This window comes from Rhinopithecus bieti, unplaced genomic scaffold (assembly GCF_001698545.2).
Source record: "Rhinopithecus bieti isolate Rb0 unplaced genomic scaffold, ASM169854v2 scaffold_641, whole genome shotgun sequence".
In the NCBI taxonomy this organism is placed as follows: domain Eukaryota; kingdom Metazoa; phylum Chordata; class Mammalia; order Primates; family Cercopithecidae; genus Rhinopithecus; species Rhinopithecus bieti.
In genome coordinates, this window is record NW_016803417.1 from 3,965,673 (window position 1) to 3,988,796 (window position 23,124).

Sequence of the window (23,124 nt, forward strand, 5' to 3'; positions counted from 1 at the left end):
TCACAAGATACAGAAAGTGTGAGTTTACTGTAATTATTTTTAGATGAGGCTATTTGAAGGTAAATAACCCACAAGATATTTTGTACACATACTTGAGTTATTTTTGCCACAATGTCAGCGAGAAACAATTCAGTTTTAGCACTGGAGCTATGAAAGTTCTTTCTAATATAAATGGCCCATAATTTCCCTGAGAAGTGATTACAAATATTTAGCTCCACTATTCAAATTAAAGTAGTTGGAAACTAACATCCAGTAGATTAAGGAACTAGTAATAATGTGGATAAGAATGTTAAGGCTGAGGGAAAGTAGAAATAAGAGACCTGACTTTGTCAAGGTGAATGATGTTATCTCAAGTAAAAGCTAATACAGTCTGCCCACTTGAGATGGAAGAGGGTTCGGGTCACTTGCAGAGTGGCTTTGGATGTGACCCTTGGAATAGGGAGATATTTTTCCTCTGGGTTCCCTCCAGAAGGAGACATTTCCATACGGGTCACAGCCTTGTATTGTTAAGAAACATTTCCTATCTTGTTTCTCACATTTCTCATCTACGCCTTAGTATAGCAATTTCTGAAACAGCAAAAAAGACACCCAATAAGCAAGGCAGTGACTCTGCAGGCTTCTGAGTGTACTTCCAGCAGGCAAAAGACAAAAATAAAAAATTAAAATTAAAACAGAAAAGAGTAACCAACCTTTGACATAAGCAGGCCCAAAGAGAAGGGCAAATGAAATATCTCACCTCTCAAGCTTTGTGGGAAAGTAAAGACAAATTTGCATGCAAAGCCTGGGAAGGTCAGAAATTATTTCTGTGTTTCAACCAAACTGAAAAAATTACACCTAATCCCTTGGTACAGCCATGACTGAGCCAAAACTTACACCTAATCCCTTGGTACAGTAATCCTGCCATGTGCTGCATTTCTCTGAGCATCAGTTTTTCCATCTGTACATTGGGGATTATACAGCTCCTTATAAAGATTAAATAAGATCATGGATGTAAATTGCCTAGCACACTGCCTCACAGGTAGAAATCATTCTGTAATCATTCTTCCTTCCTTCTCCAGATCCATACTGAACACCAAGAGAGATGCAGATGTTGGTTGGGTTTGTTTGTTTTTAAATCTATAGACTTTTTCTTTATTCTATTCTAAGGACACAAAGGATGTAGGCCTGAAATTAGACCCTAGTGAGGTCAGTGGAAGCCCTCAACTGCTGCTACCTTTGTGTCTTCTTAAAGGGTATGGGTCCTTCCTGTTCCAATACAGGCAGCCAGCACACAGCCCAGTGTCAAAATGGGGCTCGTCAGCTTGGGAGAAACAAGGGCAGAAATGAAATCATGTCAGGCAGAGGGTGGCCAAGAGTGTACCAGAAACCTCAGACGTCCAAATCAGGGGCAACTTTGTCCCCTAGGAAAAGCTTGGGGCAGCCTTAACCTTTGGCCCAAAGCAAGATCCTCAGCCAACTCTAAATGTTCCAGGTAGTGGCAACTTTGCTGATATTTACCTTTTTAGAACAAGGTTAGACTTCATAACCTCAATGGCTTCATCATTTTCAGTAAGAAAACTGACATCCAGAAATTTATGATTTGCCCAAAGTCACACGGTTAGAAATCTATCTTAAAAACTTGGATTCCAAAACAGAGCTCTTCCACTAAACTACAACTTTCTCTACTAAGCCGTGCTCTTCATAGAGTCCTGATAAAAGAGCAATCATCCCCCCTGCATTGAAGAGCAAGGAGATAGCCAAGTACTTGGAGACATTGTGTTTTTCTTTTGAATTTTGTGATTTCACTCATTAGAATAAGAATTGTACTTACAAAGGTGAGAATTATACAAGATATTCCTCCCCAGTTACCTTTTGGTTCTAGCAAAGAACCCAAAATCTGTAAGGTCCAAAAAGGCACAGAATTCGTCCCATGTCAAATCTGTAGGGACCCAAAATGCACAGAATTCATCCCATGTTATTTAATTGAAGAGGCGTTAATGAACGGCCCACACATAAAGGTGTGGGCAGGGTTATGGGAATATAAAAGGGGTAGAAAAATACCTAGAGCCTAGCAGCCATGTGCACCCCCAGGGACTAAAGGGGCCAGGGGAGGAGGCAGAATGACTGGAGCCCATTGAGAGGTGGGCCCTGTCATGGAGGGCCATAGCCACTGCTTCCTCTCTATCTGCTGCTGGTGCCTCCCATTGGCCAAACCCACTCGGAAGCCAGAAGGCACAAGATCCCAGGTAATGCAATCCACAGGGGGTCAGCCTCCCAAAACACACAGCCTGGAAGAGAATAGAGGAGAGAGGATCATGCAGGGTGCAGATTCAGTTGTCAGTGAAAATTAACCAGGACGGACCCTCCCCAAGGTAGTCAAACCCAGAGAGATCTCAGGCATGGGACTTGGGAAGGACCCTTCTCTAGTGGATTCTCAGATTCTGCAGGGGCTGCTAGGTGCAGAGCTAGAGCAGTGTTTTTGCTCTAGTTAGGCAGACCTCAGATTGAAAATTAGAAGTGAAAAAGAGTCAACAGAGAAAGCTCGGGAAAGAGATTTTCACTGAAAGAGAAATTAGCAGAAAGCCACACACAGAGAGATGGTCCTTCCCAGAAGTAATCTACCCCCCTCAGTGGGATGTAGGGAATAACTGAAGAGATTAAAGTGCCTTATAGACATGGCCAGGAAGCAGCTCACCAGAAATGATTTTGTGTAAAATAAGCCTCACTCTCAGAAATCATAATGAGTTACGAACAACGGTAGAAATGAGGAAGGTCGAGCTGCAGGTACGAGTATAAACAAAAGGGTGGCTGGCATCGGAGACAAAGGAAAGGAGAGCTGGATATACAAGAGGTATTCCAGCTTCATTCCAAAAAGGAGGTGTTCCTGTATATCATGAGGAAGGAAGGCAGGAATGCAGCTGCCAGTAGCTGGGTACCCGGTGTGTCCCAACTTCATATATTAATATCCTATGTAGTTTCATCTTCACAATATTGAGGCAGCTACTTTTATTCTTGTTTTGCAGATAAAGACACAGAAATGGGAGAGAGTGGTTAAGTGCATGGGCACTGAAGGCACATTTCCTGGGTTCTAATCTTGGCTGTCTGACCTCAGGCAAGTTACTTAACCCTCTATGCCTAAGTTTCCTCATCTGTGAAATGACGTTAATAATAGCATGTACCCTACAGCCTACTTGTGCATACTGAAAAATACGTGTAAGTTAATACTTTGCAAGGTGTCAAACCTGATCAGTGTCTGATATATGGTAGAAATTCAATAAATGCTAGTAGTGGGTGTTATCTACCGCCTAAATGTATGCTGCTGATAAATGGAGGAGCTGGGATTTGATTCAGGATTGTTCTAATGCCAAAACTCACATGCGTTCTTACCACTCTACCATACTGGCACCCTGTTCCAAGTGGCACAGACATCCCAAGAAAGAGGGGACTCTAGGAACTACACCTCATGGAATCTGCCTCAGATCTTCCAGCTCTCCCAGCTCTAATTTCATATTCCCCAAAGGAACCTGGAGATTATTTATTCTGGTTCCTAGGACCCTCATTTATGGATAAGAGTTGATTGTCTGGTACCACCCAGGAAAGCTTAAGGTCATAGAAAAAAAAAGTGGCAGGTTTAGTATCTGGCTTGGAGCTGGTGCTCACCCAGTTTCTCCCATCTAAGTACTAAACAGGACCAACCCTGCTTAGCTTCTGAGATCAGATAAGATTGGTCACATTCAGGGTGGTAAGGGCATAGACTCAACCAGTTTCTAATGGGTCAGAATCTGCCCAGTCTGCCTATGTACACATTCTCACCCTCTGCACATAGCTGCCCATGTGAGATGGAGTTGCAGCAAAAACTATAAAATCCAGGCATTATCCCCTGCCCTTTCAGAGCCTGTTCCATCTCCTGGCTTCTCTGACCAAGGACATGTGTGGTCTTCATGCTGCTCTCTGTGACATCATAAGAAATTGGATTCTTCAGCCCAGTGAGTCCCAGTCTTCAGGAGGACTCTATCTTTTACTCCAGTCAAGACCAGAAATTTCAAGTCTACCTTTTTATCCTAAACCAAACTGCAAGACTTGAAGTGCCCTGGATTTGCAAGTTGTACAATGAGAGTCTGATAAATTCTCATTGTAGCTATAGCATATCCTCTGGACTGAATATCTGCATCTCCCCAGAACTCATGTGTTGAAACCTAAATCTCCAGTGTGATTGTATTGGAGGTGGAGCTTTTGGGAGGTAATTAGGTTATGAGGTTGGAGGCCTCATGAATGGAACTAGTGCCCATTTATGAAGAGACAAAAAAAGAGATTATCTATTTATCTGTCGACCACATAAGGATACAACAAGAAAACAGTGGTCTGAAAACCTGGAAAAGAGCACTCACCAGTTACTGATCTGCTAGCATTTTGATCTTGGACTTCCCAACCTCCAGAACTGTGATTAAAAAAAAATTTGTATTGTTTAAGCCACCCATGGTATTCTGTTATAACAGCTAGAACTGATTAAAACAGCATTCAATTTCAGAAAGAAGGAAAGGGAGAAGGTGGAAAGAGAGAAACCATTAGCCCTAAGGGATCCATAATGAATGGTTTAGTCTATAGCTGATTTTTCTGGGCCTTCTCACAGCTCACCTCCTACGTAGCTCCCTGGCATATAAGGCCACTGCTAAACTTAAGTCAATTTTCTTGGAGAGTAGTTCATGGCCATTAAAATTCTGGGCTTTCAATATTAATAGTCCACGGGATGGTTTGTCATGGCATCAAAAATATGTGAATTTTAACCCACTTACTAATTGCATGACAGCTTGGGGAAGTTACTAACACTCCCAGCCTTCATTTCATTGCATGTTAAACAGAAATGGTACTCTTTTCCTTCAAGGTTGCTGGAGGTTTGGGTAAGGTATTGCAGGCAAAGCACCTGCACACAGAGTCAGCTGCATGGTCACTCTGTGCCCACCTCTTTCCCCTTTCCTCTGCCAAAAAGATGTAGCAGCCAATGAGAGCCAACTTTCTGAGACTGCCAGATTCCTACTGTGGGTATGTTACCCACAGATACCTTAACAAGGTCAATGCAATGTCAGTGGTGGATCACCTGGAGGTAAGAGCAAGAAATGCAAGTAGGAAATGACCAAGAAATCATTTTGCCTCACACATGCCTCTTTCTTCCCCAAGTCCTCTATTCTTCAGCACTTATTCACATCCTTATCCAGCCTTGATGTAAAGCTATTTCCACCCACAAGTCTTATCTCCCCAACTAGGATGCTCTCTTGTAGAATGCAGGGTGTCTTTCTTAATGCCTTGGCTTAGTGCTGTGGTCATGGAAAAGGAATGTTGAATATAGGACATTCCGACTAACCTTGACAGTTTCAAGTTTACATCACATGTATAGTGTTGGCCAATGTTACTTAAAAGAAAAAGAATTATTATTTATTATGCTTCTTGTACTTAGAAGAGTCGGATTTGTCCTAAAACATTTTCTAGAAGAGTCAAACAAATTATAGCTCAAGAGATTTTCCGCCCTCAGAATTAATGATAATTAATGATTCCTTGTCATTAATATGGCCCCTAAGCTCCAAAGAATTTAAAGTGACTAAAGTTACAAACAAAATTTGCAAAAATAATTAAGTATATTTAATATTTAGTAGTGTTATCCAGGAAATGTTATCCTGTTTGCATGAGGAATCCCTCTGCTGCTCAGATGGCCACAAGGAAGTGACCTGTCCTGCCAAGTCTCAGAAAATGGGATTCTACAATTATAGAGGAGAGGCTGGGGTCAACAGAAAAGACAGCCCAGCAGAAAAAGGATGCAGTCTGGGACAGGAGACTGGTTGGAGGGAGACAGCTGCAGGCCCTTGTTCTCAAAGGCCACCAAGGTTAACAAGTAAGGCAAACTGACAGCATTTTGCAGGACACACTGGAGAACATCAAAGACTTCTTTGTAAATCATCTGCTAAAGACTCCCCTTGGAGCTGCTTCAAAAGCAGAAACTCAGGAATAATGGCCTTAAAACCAATAACAGAGGGCTATATCTTTTACTCTTTGGGACAAGAACTACACAGAGCATCTAAAAGAGCATCAGCAGAATCTGGGACAAGAAAAATGCTGGCAAGCCTAGGTGTCTTCATCCATTTTGTGATGCTATAACCAAATACCTGAGACGGGGTAATTTATAAAGAACAGAAGCTTATTTTCTCACAGTTCTGGAGGCTGGGAAGTCCAAGATTAAGGTGTCAATAGGTTTGGTATCTGCTGAGGACTGCTCTCTGCTTTCATAATAGTGCCTCATTGATGAATCCTATAGAGGGGAAGAATGCTGTATCCTCACAGGGCAGATGATGGAAAGGCAAGCTAGCCAAACTTCCCCCTTTTAATAGGGCACCTAATCCCATTCATGAGGGAGGAGCCCACATGGGCTAATCACCTCTTAAAACCGCACCTCTTAATATTATCACATTGGCAACACCTGAATTTGGGAGGGGACACATTCAAGCCATAGCACTCGGGAGGTAACCATGGATTTTAGCATGTTACTGGCTCCCCTTAGTGAAGAAGTGTATACTTAATACTCCTTCCTTTAACCATACATTATTTATTGCTCTCAAACCAGAGTGGAGGTTTGGATATCCTTCATAAAACTTTTTATAATAATGGTAGTAACAGTAGCCTCTCTAATTTATAAGTGGTTCACATGAACCAGCTACAGTGATAAGTGTACTGCATTATCTCAATTCTCAGCAAGACCCTAGGAGGTAGGCTCTATCATGATTCCTGTTTTTACAGATGAAGAAAGTGGAACCCAGAGAGCTTCAAGAGCTTTTCTAGCCCTCACAGTTAAAAGGGTGCAGAATGAGGATTTGAACCCAGATGTACTCAATCTAGGGACAGTGAAACTGACTGTAAGAGCATAGGCTTCCAAACTTCAGTGAGGGTTATCTGAGGGTCTTGTTCGAATTGTGGGCTCTCAGACCACACACATAGTTACAGTTTGAATGGAACTGTGGTAGAGTCCTGGACCTCAGGATGACTCTGAGATGTGTGATTCTTTTTTTTTTTTTTTTTTTTTTTTTTTTTTTTTTTTTTTTTTTGAGGCAGGGTCTCACTCTGTCACCCTGGCTGGAGGGCAGTGGCATGCTCACAGCTCACTGCAGGCTTTGATCTCCTGAGCTCAAGTGATCCTCGCATCTCAGCCTCTCAAGTAGCTGGGACTACAACCATGCTGGGCTACTTTTTGTATATTCTGCAGAGACGGGGTTTCACCCTGTTGCTCAGGCTGGTCTTGAACTCCTGGGCTCAAAGGATGGGCCAGCCTCAGCCTCCCGAAGTGCTGGGATTACAGGCATGAGCCACCTCTCCCAGCCTTGCATGATCTACCTGATGCCCATGGTCTGAAAGCACACTTTGCTCGATGCTTCATGTCATGATGCCTCTTTTCATAATTTTCAGAGACCCATGTTAAATATATCACCCCAAGGGCTATGTATGAACACCTGGAGCAATGGACTCAACCTATTAGAGTGAAGGTCCAGAAGCCAGAATGGGCAGGTCAGCAACTGCTACTTCTAGGATAATTTTCTTTACTTGTTACTTGTTTCTCCTTGGAGTTGCACCATCCAATAGTAGCATTTTTTCCCTTTATTTGAAAAGGGAAGGCAGCCAAAGAGAATCACAGAAAAGACAGCTACTAAAACCACAAGAAGAATCCAGAAAACACAGAGTTCTACTCCAACTCACTCTGTTCCTGTTTACCGAGATGAATCTAAGCATTGAAAGTTTCAACTTAAAGACTTCAAGAGCCTCCATATACACTAGGTGTATATTTTTTATACTTAGTAAAATGTGTTAATTGAAAGTCTAATAACTGGTAGAATTTAAGATAATTTTTAAATGTATAAGATTTGACAAATATGGTCAGTTCAAGAAATAATTTACATTTCACATAGGGATGATTTTATATTGTTGGGAACGGGTTTTTCTATTTGTTTTGGTTGTTTTGTTTGAGCAAGGGAAGCTCACAAGGGAAATTATCTACTTTCCTAACAGAATTGTATTTCTTAAGAGATTTGTCATACCAATGTTACCTCTGGTTTTATACTTTTAAATAATTGATTTCTAAGTAAAAGTCTATCTGGCATTTGCTGTTGTCCCTGCTAATGCTTTTTTATCAATGGCAAAAATTACAATTGATAAAACTAACTTGACTTTACTGAAATGACACATTTTTCTGACTTCCCTTGCAAAGAACATGGCACTTTTTCAAAATGTTTATCTACTATCTTCCCATTGCTCACTTCATAGCTCCACCCATTATTATTCACATTGAGTTAAAATGGGTTTATTAACATTTTAGAAAGGTGACAACTTTTACTTTGTCATTTTAAAAGCTATGTTTCTTCATGTTGCATAATAAAGGTAATATAAAAAGCCACAGTTGTAAGCATTTCTCATCTGACATTCTCTGATTAGTATAGCACTGTGTAGCCATTTCTGCATTGCTAGAATAAAATGTTTTAAAAATCTTGCCTGTGCTGCTCTTCAAAAGTGATACCAGATGACAGATGATAGCATTTTAAAAGCCTTTTCTCCTATTCATTCCGTAATATTTGGAGCCTATATTTTTACCATCACAGGCTACAGTTTTCACTTTATTCACTTTGATAACCTCTGTCACCTCTCTGAGTTTAACATCATTCAATACAAAAGTCCAGACATGATCACAGAATCTGTATGTATTTAGAAAGCCTCTGAAACTGATCCTATTCCTGTTCATATCGGTGCAGATGCTGAATTTACAGCCTTCTCTAGCTGAAGTCAAGCTTAGGGGTGATCTGTGAAGACTGTATAAATGAACTAATCCAGGTCCTCTAAAGGTTGTTTCCTAAGGTGTATTTCTGTATAACTGATAATGCTCCAGCTTAAGAGGAAGAAGTCACTGATGTCCTGTGGAGAAGGCCTGTGCAACAGCAAGGACTCGACAGGGGTACCTACTTTCCCCAACAGCTTCTTCAGCAGCCCCAGGAACTAGAGGAGAGCTGGGCTGATAACCTGGAAGTGCTCAAAGAAACTGGAACTGACACCACACTTGGGGGCCAGGAGGCCTCCACCAATCACCTTTAAAACAAGGGTCTGAGTCCATGTCTCACAATTCCCAAGCATCAGAATGTACAAAGCCTGCCCAGTCCTTTTGGCAAACAAGGCAGAGAACACTCACAGCTGCTGCAGTGGCTGGAGAGACCACTTTATACCTTTAAAACAAACACACACATACACACACTTCTTCAGGTTTTTCAATATGTTTAAAATAACATGGATTAGAGAAATGTTCCAACCTCTTCGTAAAACAGTAGCGTGTCAAACACCAAATTACAAAACTTAAATGGCCCAAGCAACAGATTGGAAGCCCAACAATTCTATATAAATTTCTAAGTAACTGATGGTGGAAAAAACTTGGAGCACTTTAAAAGCTGATGCTTGCGGTCAAAATAAGAGATCATAAACTTATTTAAATTCTAAGAACATCATCATGCTGCTTGAAGTGACTCAAAATTTTAATGCTGAAAAAGGCCTAGAAGAGCATCTAATAAAATCTCTTTATTTCACAGATAAAGAAACCAGTTTATGATTAGCCCCAAGTGTTATTGCTTCTTTTTGTACTTTAACATCAAGCAAGGTTTAAATCAAAGAAGAGCAAAGAACTTGTCAGGGCTTTTCCTCTAAGAAGTTAGGGCCTTGAGAGCCAGAGTGAGGAATCTGCTTTCAACACAGAGGACAATTGGAGGCCAGCAGAATTTGAAAACAGAAACTACAATGTTGAAGTGCAGAGTGAAAATGGGGATTGTTGCTGGGTTGTTTTGAAGTGATTATAAATGGATCAGCTGGAAATTGGCAGTCTGGTGAGAATCAAAATCATCCTTGGAACTCATGGAATGTTGAGTCAAAGTGACACCCTAGAGCTCGTCTAGTTTAACTCCCTATTTGCACAGATGAGGAAGCTGAGGCTCAGGGAGTGAAACAGACTTACCCACATTCACACAGCCGGCTAGAAGCAGACTTAGGCCCAGCATCCACCTCTCCTAATACTTGGGCCAACAATCTCTATGTCAAGGCAGGTCACCTTGCAGAGCCCACATTAAAGTGCTGATTCTAATGCTGGAGAAAAGAAGTCAGATCTTAAGGATGTGAATAAAGCAAGGAGAGAAAGCCTTTAATTGTGTGTGTGTGTGTGTGTGTGTGTGTGTGTGTGTGTATACACTTTCCAGATCTTTCCATCAATGGATGCTGAGTCAGTGAGTCACTGGTTAATAATAGGAGTGGATTTTTGGGATAGGAGGAAAGGCAATACAGAGCTGGGGAGAGCAAGCAAAGCATCTCAGCTTCCTACTCTTCTCCTGAAATAATAACCAAGCTTCAGAGAGAGGCACTGTGTTTGGTATAAATAAGTAACAGTAAAACTATGAGTGCAAGAAATACCTTATTTTACTTAATATGAAGTCAAAAATCAATCCAAATGCAAGGCCCCAATTTCTCCCATTATCGGGGCTTCTACCCATGGCTGGACAAAAGTCTCTAGGGATTTTCTACACTAAAAAATTTTTGAGTTGACCCTCTATCAATCCGTCCATACTGGTTTCATTTGTGATGGCACTGTTCAAATCTACAGAATCCTTAGAAATGGAGAAACTGTTAAAGGTTGGTCCCTGGGAGCCCAGGAATCATTGCTGAGATGTCTGAGGTCAACACTCTAGACACACCATCCACCATCCTCTGGAGGTACAACCCTCTCTGAATCTCTCCTTTATTTAAAGTATTGATATGTTGTTCATTATGGATTTTTTTGCATTAATCTTGATTTTTTTTAAATAATGCATTTAAAATATTACTTGTCTTAATTACTGAGTGTTTTGGAGTCCCCTCAAGTACTCGAGTTGAGTGTCTCACTTGGCTCACCTGAGTTCTGGCCCTGCCCCTCCTTTAGGCTACATCAGACAGTGGGTCACAGGTCACCCCCTCATGGAAGCCACAGACCACAAAATTACGTCTCCTTCCTGTGCTAGGGAGATATTTCTCTCCATTACCACTTTCCATCTCCCCAACTTCCTCTGCTTGCCTTTCTTCCTCCCCCCACAGCAAAATTACCTGCAGTAGTTTAATCTCCCTGAGAGCAGGAACCAGGAATCATAAGAGGGTGGGGGAGCTGCTTCTAATACTGTATCTTCAGGTCCATTCACAACCTTCCCCAAGGCAAGGAAGTCAAAGCTGGGCTTAGAATGGATTTGGAAAAGAGACTGGAAGGAAACTGATAGAGATAAACACTAAATAAATATCTCCTAATGAATGGTTACCAAAAATAATAACAAGTCAGGAAAAGTGCAAAACTGAATGTCAAAAGAAAAATGTCATTGCTAGAGAAAACTGACTTGGGGTAAAGGATTTCTCTTAGTGCTGAGGACATTTTTTTAATAACAGAAACCCCACAAGTGACAGGGAAGGAAGACAAATGGTATAAGAAAGCCATCCAATTAAAATCTTGTCAGTATATTTCCAAACATGGGGGCCACAATGAAAATAAAAATTACAGACTCTCTATGAAGATGTAGGAAATGCAGTAAGAGAAGACATCATCTGGGAAGAAAATGATGTTGAGCGCATGGCCATAAGAAGTCAGCGATCAGGTTAATGAGGAGACACAAGGGAGAAGGGTGAGAACATGTAAGAAAAATAAAGTGAGAAAAAATAAAATGAGAACAAAGTCTCAAATATTCAAACTAGAGATGCTTAGAGGACAAAGAAACTAACTGTACACAAAGAGACATGACATTGCTATAAAATTCAGAACCTGACAGATTTTTATCTCAACGAAAGCAGATCACAGGAGACATTAAGCCTGAATAGAACTTTTGAAGGTAAGCTGGGGCCAGGAACTGGTTGCAAATGTCAGATGTGAGGAGACACAATAGATCTGAATCTTCTGTTCAAGCAGTTTAAAAACACATGCGAAGGAAGAGAAGGATTGGAGAGAGATCCACATGGTTAAAGGAGAATTCTCAAGGAGAGAAAAAAATATAGATATGCTTGAATTTAGAATTAAGCAAATTCTAAAAAGATGCAGAGAAAGAGAGGAAAAGATAGAAGATGGGAGGGAAAATGAAGATGAATAGAGAGAAGTTATATAAAGAAACAGAAAAAGCAGCTTGGGGATTTTCTGTGAAAAGTTAGTAAAAGAGCAGAATTTACTAGCTGGGAACTTATGTGAACTATCCTACACCCAAATATGACCAACTCCAGAAAGCAGAGACTCATGCCCTGTGCATCTTTCTTGTGTTGCACCAATCGATGTCATTCTCCAGGCACTGGATGACAATGGACATATTCCCAGCTGCCCAAGCCTGCTGTTAGATGGCCCCCTTCACCAGTAAAAGCATAGTCTCACTTTTCTTTTGGAGGGGACCATAGCATTCTTTGTCACACAGGCAATGTTAATAGCTCTTGCAATCAAGGTAAAACAGTTTCTGTTCGATGTAATGTGATCCTAAACATGAAAATCATAAGATAGTTCAACAGTTCCTTTTCACTTTTAAAATAGTAATAGTCATCTGTGGTAATGCAGTAAAATCATATCAAAGTCATTTCATATTTTATTTTGAGTTCTTCTTGTATAGGATCTAGGTTAAAGAAAAAGTCAGAATATGAAAACAAAAGTTATAGATCATTCTTCATTGTCTATGTTTTCATCATGTGTAACAATTGAGAGTAAATATATCAATGTTTATTAAATAGTGGGTTTACTTCCAAAAATGCATCTGTCTACCACATCTACAAAGTATTCCTTCACATAATTCTTACTGATTTTGTGGTTTATTTTTTGACTCGTATTTCCATATACTGCACAAGAGTTTGGTAACATTTTGGCTAATCAGACAGGAAAGGAAAATGGTAGATACAGCTTTTTATCACACAATTTCCCAGGCTAACAAATTGAATTTCTCAGTTTATTCTGACATGAACATTTTCAATAATGTAAGTCAGAAAGTTATGCATGGAGAAGGAATACTGCAAACATATTCTCTACATTGTAGTCATGTCAGTCTTCTTTTATGGTGGGAACTCGTTAAAGATTGAAACACTCAATAAAATGCTGCAGGCACTTTTTTTAAGAGAAAAAATAAACATAATTCTCAAATGGTAATTTTGCTGGATGAACAATTCCTTTAAGAGAATTAAGTAACAGTTAAATCCTGCCACATGGTTTGCTTTTCAAATATGACAACAGATAAATTATAATAAACTTCACAGGTTATTATCAGGAGATGAAAAAAGAGTGTGCATTAGAGGCACTGAGCATCTAAATCTGTCAGCAAATATTCAGACCTCCAGTTTGCTCAGCTCCATACTAATAATACAATGTACTTGCTCAATCTCTGTAGAAACACTATTGGATTTGAAGTCAGAAGTCTCAGATTCGAATTCCAACCCACTTTGCCTGTCTGCTGCTGTTTCCTCCCAAATAAAATGAGAGGTTTGGACTAATCAGGCCCAGGGGGATGAAGGAAAGAGAGGACCATGGGAAATCACTGCTTCTCTGAAATCCATTATTGTTGGGTGGAGTGTGCATCCAGGACTGCAGATTTTTCAAGAGAAGTCAGAAATCTAGATTTTACTATGATATCTCCTCATTTTTATCCATTGGCCACAAATTAAATTGTTTCAAAACAGGGGGGAAAAAAAAAAAAAACACTGAGTAGAGGACCTCCCTTTCTGACCAAAATAAAGTAACAAGGATCAGACTCACCTTCCCATCTGAAAAACAGAAAAAAATTAAAAATCCACAAATTGCACGAAACCATGGCTTTCCAGGCACCGGATATCAATCATTGAAGGGCAGTAGCCTCTAAAAAATGGAAAATGAGGTGAGCCCTACAATTGCCCCAGCTTGAAAGAATGCTGAGCAATTCAATGGTGAAAGGATAGTCTTTCTGGCAGGGCGTGGTAGCTCACACCTGTAATCGCAGCACTTTGGGAGGCCGAGGTGGGCAGATCACCAGAAGTCAGAAGTTTGAGACCAGCCTGGCCAACATGGCAAAATCCTGCCTCTACTAAATATACAAAAATTAGCCGGGTATGGTGGCACACACCTGTAATCCCAGCTACTCAGGAAGCCAAGGCAGGAGAATCGCTTGAACCCAGGAGGCGGAGGTTGCAGTGAGCCATGATCGCAAAACTGCACTCCAGCCTGGGCAACAGAGTGAGACTCCGTCTCAAAAAAATAAAAAAAAATTGATATTCACATTAAAAAATGAACTTCTGTCTATACCTCAGACAACTGTTTAAAAATTAACTTAAAATAGAGACCTTAATGTATTATAAAACCTAAATTATAAAACTTCTGGAAATAAACATAGGAAGAAACCTTTTTAATTACTATGACTGGGGAGTGAATCTCAAAATAATTATGCTGAATGAAAGAAGGCAGAAAGAAAAAAACACATATTTTATGATTCCACTCATAGAAAAGTCTAGAAAATGCAAACAAATCTATAATGACAGAAATTAGATGAGCAGTTGCCTGGAGCGGCTAAAACAGGAAAGGAGATTGCAGAGGGGCATGAGGAAACTTTGATGGTGCTGAATATGTGAATTATCTTGATTGTGATGATGTTTTTACCAACTGTTAAAAGAAAAGCTTCAGACAATTTAATTTAATTGAGTTTAACTGAGCAAAGAATTGAGTAGCCCCCGTAACCAGAATAGGTTCAGATTAACTCTGGCGCTGCCAATGTGGACAGAGAGGATTTATGGACAGAAACTAAAAGGGAGGCATGTTAACAGTCAGATTGGTTACAACTCAGCATTTACCTCATTTACACATGGTTTGAACAGTTGGCCACCTATGGCTGAAACTCCGTGACTGGTACAGGAGTAGGTTACAGTCTGTTTCCGTATCTAGGTAGGTTACAGTTCACTACGTACAGAGAAACCTTTAGGCCAAAGTTAAAATAAGTAAGGAAGCAGCTTTAGGATAAACAATTTAACATTGCGTATACCTTTATCCAAATGATGGATGTCATAGGTGTGTACCTTTATTGAAACATATCAAACTGTATGGTATACGTGCAGTACTGTATGGTATACGTGCAGTTTATTGTGTGTCAATTACACCTCAATAACACTGTTCAGCATACACATGTGCGCGCACACACACACACACACACCCCGAATGCCCCAAAAAATATATATTGTAGGCAAAATCTGGCACGCTAGCTGCCAGTTTTCCATCTCTGTATTCTGTGGCATCTGGAGCCATTTCCAGTGATCTGTGATTCTTTGAAATTTATCCAAGGCTAAAGCTAAGATACAATTACCATACAGAGTAAATGTAACTATAGGAAAGCATGCTAGAAAATATCTGCAGTTGAAAACTTAGATATATTGAAAGTATGTATTAGCATATGTAATTACTGCATATTTATATAATGCTTGTGTAATCATTCATAAAATATGTAAAAGAGATTGTTTTCAACAGATCCTTATTTCCTTGCTATTTGGTAGAGTGTATAATTTTCTCAGTGCTCGGGGAGAAAAAAGGTACAAATCTATTTCATGCTGTATTCCAAGAAAATGAAAACATGATATCACTAGGAGTATTACAGAAGATATTCTAAGAACTCTTCCCTTTTCCAGCAATTGTGAAACACAGAAGTACATAGAACTTACACATTATAGAGCAGTATTCACACAATCAATGGTTTAGGCACTGTGTTCATTCTATAGCAACATATGCATTATTTCCAGAGTGTCTTAAAAAATGCTTTGACTACACACATACCTATATCCACATAAACATACGCAGATAAAGTAACATTAGAACATATAAACAGGTGTACACAAGAAATATGTGTGCACACATAATCATAATATAATGTCTAATATTTGCATTAGTACATATTATATATTATGTAAAGAACACGTATGTCCACAGTTTCCCATTTTTCTTGTATAAATGTATTTATGGAAATGCGAGTATATTGTTGCTCATAAACATTTTTCCAGTTTTAAACTGAAACAGCTCAAAGAACTTTGAAACAGAGGTGAATGGTTGTCTGGTAACTAGCTTGTCATTAGCCTCCCCACCAGTATCAATTTTCATTTGTCATCAGATAAGCCTAAAAGTGATGGAGTTGATATAACCCAGTTCTGCAGGTAAAAAGAGTACAGACGTATTTTGTGGCAGACTGTAACATGAAAAGGGGCCTGAGGAATGTCACTTGTTCTGTGTCAAAACAATACAATAAAGAAATCTATTGTCTATGGGTCACCCTCATTTTGCTCAACTTAATACAGGCGGAGTCCCATAAGCCACATTCTGGAATGTGGTCCTTTCGTGCAAAGAGGCACCATTTGCAAGCTGCTAGCTTTCTTTTTCTTCTTTTAATTGTGTGTGTGTGTGTGTCTGTGTTTAATGCTGGTTGCACTAGACATAGGACAATTTTCATAGCTCAAATTACAAGTAGAATAAGTGTCTTCTGTACCTTGTTTATGAAATTCCAGACAAGTTCTTAATAGGAAAGGTAAATAACACTGCTCCGCATTCTCCTCTTTCTGCTTCCATTAATGAACGTTGATTAACAAGGCCTCTTGTTTTGTTTCGGAACAATACATTTAATATCTGACCACTGAAAAATTTTGATCACCACCTTTAGAACAGATAATTAAGGAAAAGGTCATTTTCTTGGTTGAAGGACAGTGAAGAAAACTGATCTAAGGATACCTGTGCTGCTAGGGCAAGTTTGAAGATCTTTCTAATTCAGCATTCTTCTGCAAATGCATTGCAGGTGGATTTTCCCCCGTCAGTTCTTAAGGAGGAAAATTCATAGTTAAAATACATGTATGGTTAAAAATAAATATAGCATTGGATTAAAATTCATAAGAAATAACTAGAACATTTATATACCAATAATCCCAAGTGCTAAATGTAAATTGATAGGATTGTTAATCCAGGAAAGGTCCTTAGTAGAGGATCTCTTTAACAAAGTAAAGAAATCTAACTTCAATAAACATTCCTGTTGCTAAGATGGCAGTAGGAATTTAATACTTTGGTAAAGAAAATGCCTCCTGCCTCCTGAAACAATAAAAACAGCTAATAATGATGTACCATTTATTATGTGCTAGATGCCATTCAAAATATTCTTTATGTATTAACTCATTCACTTCTCAAAGCTATGAGGTAGGTGCTATCATTAGCCCAGTTTTATAGATGAGAAATCCAAAGCAGACAGCAGTTGGGGAAACTCACCCATCACACAGGTAATAAGGAACAAAGATAGGATTTGACCTGGCTGTCCAATTCCAAAATTGAAATTGTTAAGCACCACACCCTCCTGCCCCTTGAATCTACACACTGCTCGCACATGGTCAGTCAGGTCTCTTCCAAGCTGCCCCTGATCTGTGGCACTATCCCACCACTCCAGTTCGGTCCATTTTCTCTACTGCAAGTCTTCTTTCAAAATGAAAAGTTTGTTGTTCTTATCCAGTTACATTTACTGGTAAACAGGGCTCTAAGAGGATGTTTTGATGGGAAGAGGGCATCTAAGAAAAACAGGACTCCTGGGGACGAGAGGTGGCAGCCCGGGTGGTAAAAGAAGGGAACTGGAAGGATCGTGAAACGGACATTGCTCAGGGCCAGTCTAGCCAGATTTGGGATTTTTAGGGACTGGTTTCTAGATGTTTAGCACAATTCCAGTTACTGATCTATTGACAGCCATTCAGTCTTGCTCAATGCTAATCTATTGAGGACCACAGTGAAACCAGGGGCTGAGTCGTGCACGGCATTCCTCCATCCAGCCTGGAAGAAGCTTAACATGATGCCATGTCCTCCTAAAATCTTGAGAGAGAAAGCAAGGTCTTCAAGAGGGCAGCCTAAAATTTCCACAAATGAGAGCCTAGGATGAGGAGAAGAATGCTCTTCAGAAAACGGTATTGGCTGGGAAGTGAAAGAACAGGGTTGTCTACATGGGGTGCTGTTCTCTGACAGTGTCAGAGAGAAAGAGATTCTCCCCACAGAAGAGATCTAGAAAAGTAGGGTTAATTTCTTTCTGTGCCAGATCTTTTTCCTTCCCTTCCCTGGATTTGGAAGTCTGGGTCTATGGCAGAAAAGACTGCAGGAATGAATAAATAAAATCGTGAATCTGTCATTTTATCCAGACACCCATCACTGGAAAAAAGTCATCCCCAATGGTTTGATATGCTGACAAAAGCATCTGAATGTCCACACATATCACACATTATAGCTTATGAAATAAAAAAGGAATTTTTATAAACAGGTCTTTGCATAGACTGCGTATAACCAGACCAGACATTTCCTTTAAAAAAACAAAATCAGAACTGTGAAAGTCCATTCATATAAAACTAGGCAAATTAGGACATTCTTAATATTGAATGCATATGTTGTGCTTAATTAAATGTCAGTCACATTTTCAATACATCATAGTTATACATACACAGTAAACCTTTTTACATGTTTTATTATGATGTTGTATTTATATAGATAATTTTACCATTTACAATTTTGGGACGCTTCTCTGACTTTTATAATTATGTTAGGAAATATCAACAGTTGAATTCTGAAACAAAAATACTGCATAATCCTCCTTCAAGGTTCTAGATCAGTTTAAAAAGAATCAAAACCGCAAAGTGAAATGTTGAAATCTTTCATTTTGAAGCTACTGATGTTTATGGATAAGGATTTTCTCAATGCCATGAAACCAAAACACACAGAAAGCCTTGATTTTAAAAGCCAATAACTTTGATTTCAGATTTTGTGCTCATAAAAAAGGCTTTCTTGATGTCAGTGAAATCAATGACTCCTCAAAGAATAAAAGTTAAAATTGGATTTTATAAAGAAATTTGTACCAGTAAAATACCCCAAACCCTCCTTTGGGATGTCATGCTCGTTTTGTATCCGCCTTGGCATTGACTTCCTTCTCCAAACTCCCATTCCACTGTTCAGCTGCCTGTCACTCTGTTTCCAGCCGTCTATCCTAAGCCACTTCCAATTGCCCTCCGCCACATGCCCCTGTATCATCAGACATTTGGGGTTGTTTGGGGTCACTCGCCCTCTAGTTTCTGTGATCCTTGAATCTTGCCTTTCATATCTGAGTGGAAAGATGGAGAATGGCAGGTTAAGCCAGGCTCCATAGATAACAGAATCTAGCCTGACTTTTACGACTCCTGGGGTGGAACAGACCCAGGGTACAGCAGACACAGATGTGAAATGTTCCTCATTAAAAAAGCAGTTGTTAGAGCATTTATTATGATGACATTGGCAGACCCCGAACACATTGGCCATCCAAGAAGGTGATAGCAAAAGGGCTCTCTGGACAGAGGTCACCTCCTTTCCTCCCTTCAGCATCTGGCCTGTCATCTGTCCCAGCTGCCCTGTAAGTGCAGGCAGCTCATGACAGCAGTGAGAAGAAGGTAATGCCTGATGGGGCTTCCAGCATATGCCACGAGGCAGGGGAGTTGGAGGGAGGCAGCTGACCCTTTCCCAGCCTTAGAGCATCTCCTCTCCAAAACCTCCATGGAGAAGCCGTGAAGGTAGCTTGCTTCCTGAGTAAACAGAAATTCTTCTGGAAAAGTGTGCTTAGGAAAGGCAAGGCCTCCATTTAAAATCTTCTGACAGGGTTATACATGTTTCTTTATAACCAGACAAGTGCTGATTAATTGCATAATATTCAGCTCTTAGTTGGTGCTGCCTCTCAGGCTTTAGCCTGCCTGACCCAGCAGCTGTTGAACTTGGCTCCAGGCATTTATGACTTTATTTTGAACAAATCTTTAACATTTTCATTTGATTTTTCCCAACTCGACTATGCAACTCAAAATTTGTTTTAAATTTTCCGGTCTCTTTTTTAACACCTCTTCCCCACCCCTTTTTCTCCTTCTCCTTCTTACAGCTGTAGCTTTGGAATTTGAGTTGGTTTTCTTTAGGCAGCAACAGATTTTGTAATGCGAAAGAAAGGAAGTTTGCAGGAGAGGAAGGGGGTAGAGCAGAGAAGGGGAAGGTCATTTTACTAATTCTTTGGATCCCCTCAGAACAAGTTAGAACCTAATACTATATAAATATTGAAGTGCACAGTAGAGTCAAAGTATTCAATAAACATTTACTGTGAATGGAGGCATTAGGAAAGGCTTAGACCCCGCCTGAATTCCCATGAAATTTGTAAATATTTCTTTCATTTGTTCTCCATTTACAATTAGTTGCGGTCAAGCTGATCAAAGCCAGAAGAGGCCTGTTGCATGTGAACCCGCATCCCTCACAATGACATCCACAAAGCAGAATGAAATATGGAATATCGAGTTTCCAAGGATGTATGAACTTGTAAAAAATCTGAAAGAATAGGAGGTTTTTCACACTGAGTAATGTGAAACATTTGGTGCGGATTGTAGGCCTCTGAAGAGGAAAAGGGAGAGCCAAAATCCATCAGGCTATAAAACAGAAGCAGGCCAAGCAAAAACAAGCCTCTTTCCTGGGCATCCAGTGATTTAGCTGTCACAGGCTCTCTGCCCTCCAGAGGTCCCGGCAAAGAAGCTCCTTCAGCAGGACAGAGAGGAGGCACCAGGGCCCCCTCTGGGACGATGGTTTTCCAGTGGTCCCTGCTCAGCTCCACTCCTCCTCCCTCTCCTTCTCTGGGTTTCTGGATTGTTGAATTACTGCTCCCCTGTCCCAACCAAACACACACACACCCCTTTCAATTAATGCATTTACAAACCATTTCCAACCAGACAGGTGCTGAAGTTAATTGGGCAAGTACTTGGGTAGGATCTCTCCATTTTTAACTGTTCTGGCTCACTCTTCTCTCTCTCTCTCGCACTCTTTTGCAGATCTGCTCCTTTCACTGTTGGCTGGGGCTGGGATCTCCTTTTGTGACTAATACAGGGTGTTTTAATTGCTTCCTATGCTTTTCCCAGCTGTCAGGCCATAATAAGGTCTGAGGTGGGGACATGGGGCCTTAAGTTTACATTCTTTCACCTCCAGAAATTCATAAGGCCATGAGGCAATGTCTCCTCCGTATTAGAAACCTGAGTGGCCACTACTGCTGCTAGCATAATAAAGGACAACACAGTAATTCACAAAATTTTCAGAAGGAAATAAGCAAGGCTTATCCACCAAGGATTTCAGAAGCAGCATTTGCAGCTCTCTTTAGAAAACGCAAACAATCCTTCTCTCCTCCCACTACTCACTCCTGCCCTCACCCAAGGGAGCTGCCTGCAACCTCCTCTCCTCCCCTGATTTTTTAAGTGGATATACTTTGTTCAAAGTATATACTAGCACAAAAACACTAAGAAGGAGAGGAAGGCTAAAATCACTATATTTTTACCAAGGTGGGGAAAGGTTCATTGGGAGGATTACAAATTATAGGGGATTAGGCAGGGGTAAACAAACAATAAATAAAACCGAGTCTTCACGAAAACTCAGTCTCCCATACCCTATCACAAACACACACACCCTCCAGGTCTTCACCCTCATTTACTCCAAACGATTAGATGAAGAACCAGTAGCCTGTACAAACAGCAGATGATCTTAGGAGGGTAAGGAAGGGTCACCTTTGAACTGAAAGCCACTGTGCTTTCACAGACACTGTGAGACACCAAGCTCTTCTTTCAGAGAGAGCTTTCCAAACCTCTGGATGGGAGCTTCCCTGGGCTCCTGCAGCTGGACTGAAGGGTGCTCCCTTGAGCTCAGGAGAACTAATATAAAACAATATGCAGTGCAGAAGGGTGAAATCATGACATTCATGGAATCCAAATGGAGCAAAAACCATAACTTGACCTTGGATGGGGCCTTCAGCTTAGAAAACTGAATCATCCCAAATCTTTCAGAATTTATTGGGCATGGCAAAAGCAGAACATCTTTAATGGTGTCCTAAATAGTCTCCAACGATTTCATGAAACAAGTAGCTATACCCAAGTCATATTTCAGCAATTGGGTCACAAATGACTTGAATGTCACGAGTTAGGTGTGTTTTCAAACGAATGTGAGTTGGTCATTTTTAAGAGAAGTGCAACCAAAGGAAAATCACAATTGGAGACTTAGCTAAAACCAACTTTGGCTCAACTAATTTAGCTTGCTCAGATGCACACCCTTTGCCAGGATGTCGGTGATTACAGGTTCACTGGGCAATACCATCCAGCTCCACACAGAGGAGAAAAGTTGCTGCAGCATTTTTTAAAATGGACACCCATCATCCATTCCAAGAAACCACACATTACCATACCCTATAAGCCACTTATACATCACTGAATGCAACCCATTCCTCTTCTTTAGAGGTAACCACTATATTGAATTCTCATAATTTATAGTGTTTACCATCTGTGCAGGTATCCCTAAACAATATGTAATTCAACTGTCTATATTAGAACTTTACAATTATGGAATTATAGCAATATGTTCTTTTTAGTGACTTGCTTTTTGTATTCAATATTATGTTTGTGAACTTGGTCCCTGTTGATGTACATAAAGAGTATTTCATATTTATGGCTGTATAGTATTCCAGCATATGAGTACACATCTTTCTATTGATGAACAACTATATAAATATGTTACATATTTTGTTCATAATTTTAAAGTGTCATTATGAACATCTGTGTTTCACATGCAAGATCTCCTCTATAGCAGATATCTGGTCATGGAATTGGTAGGTCATAGGGTCAGAGGGTATGCTCATAATTCAATGTTGCCAAAGTCATTTCCAAAATGGTATACCAGTTTCTACACCCAACAGCAGTGGATGAGAATTTCTGTATCTGCAGGTCCTAGTTACAACTTGGTATTGTTAAAGAGTTGAGTATAAAATAGTAGGCTTCAATTTGCATTTCCCTGACTAGTAATGAAATTGTCCATTGACTCGTTTTTCATGTGAAATTGATTCTTTAAAATTGTTCTTTATTTCATTTGCCCATTTTCTATAATGTTGTTTTTCTTTCTTATTGATTAGTAGGAATTTGTATCTTCTGGATAACACATTCACTCAATGTATGGTGTCTTTTAATGAAAGTAAATTCTTAATTTGATGTATTTTAAGGACTAGAAATAGAAATTGTAAACTAATTTCAGCAATATGTCCCTTCACTGGTTATTATTTTGTGTCTTGT

General features: G+C 40.0%; 1 pseudogene; it reads right to left on the minus strand.

Annotated features, from left to right (window-relative positions):
- Nucleotides 1–8,548: 8,548 nt before the first annotated feature.
- On the minus strand, nucleotides 8,549–11,064 carry LOC108536356 (transcription initiation factor IIA subunit 2 pseudogene; annotated as a pseudogene).
- Between the last annotated feature and the right edge of the window lie 12,060 nt (nucleotides 11,065–23,124).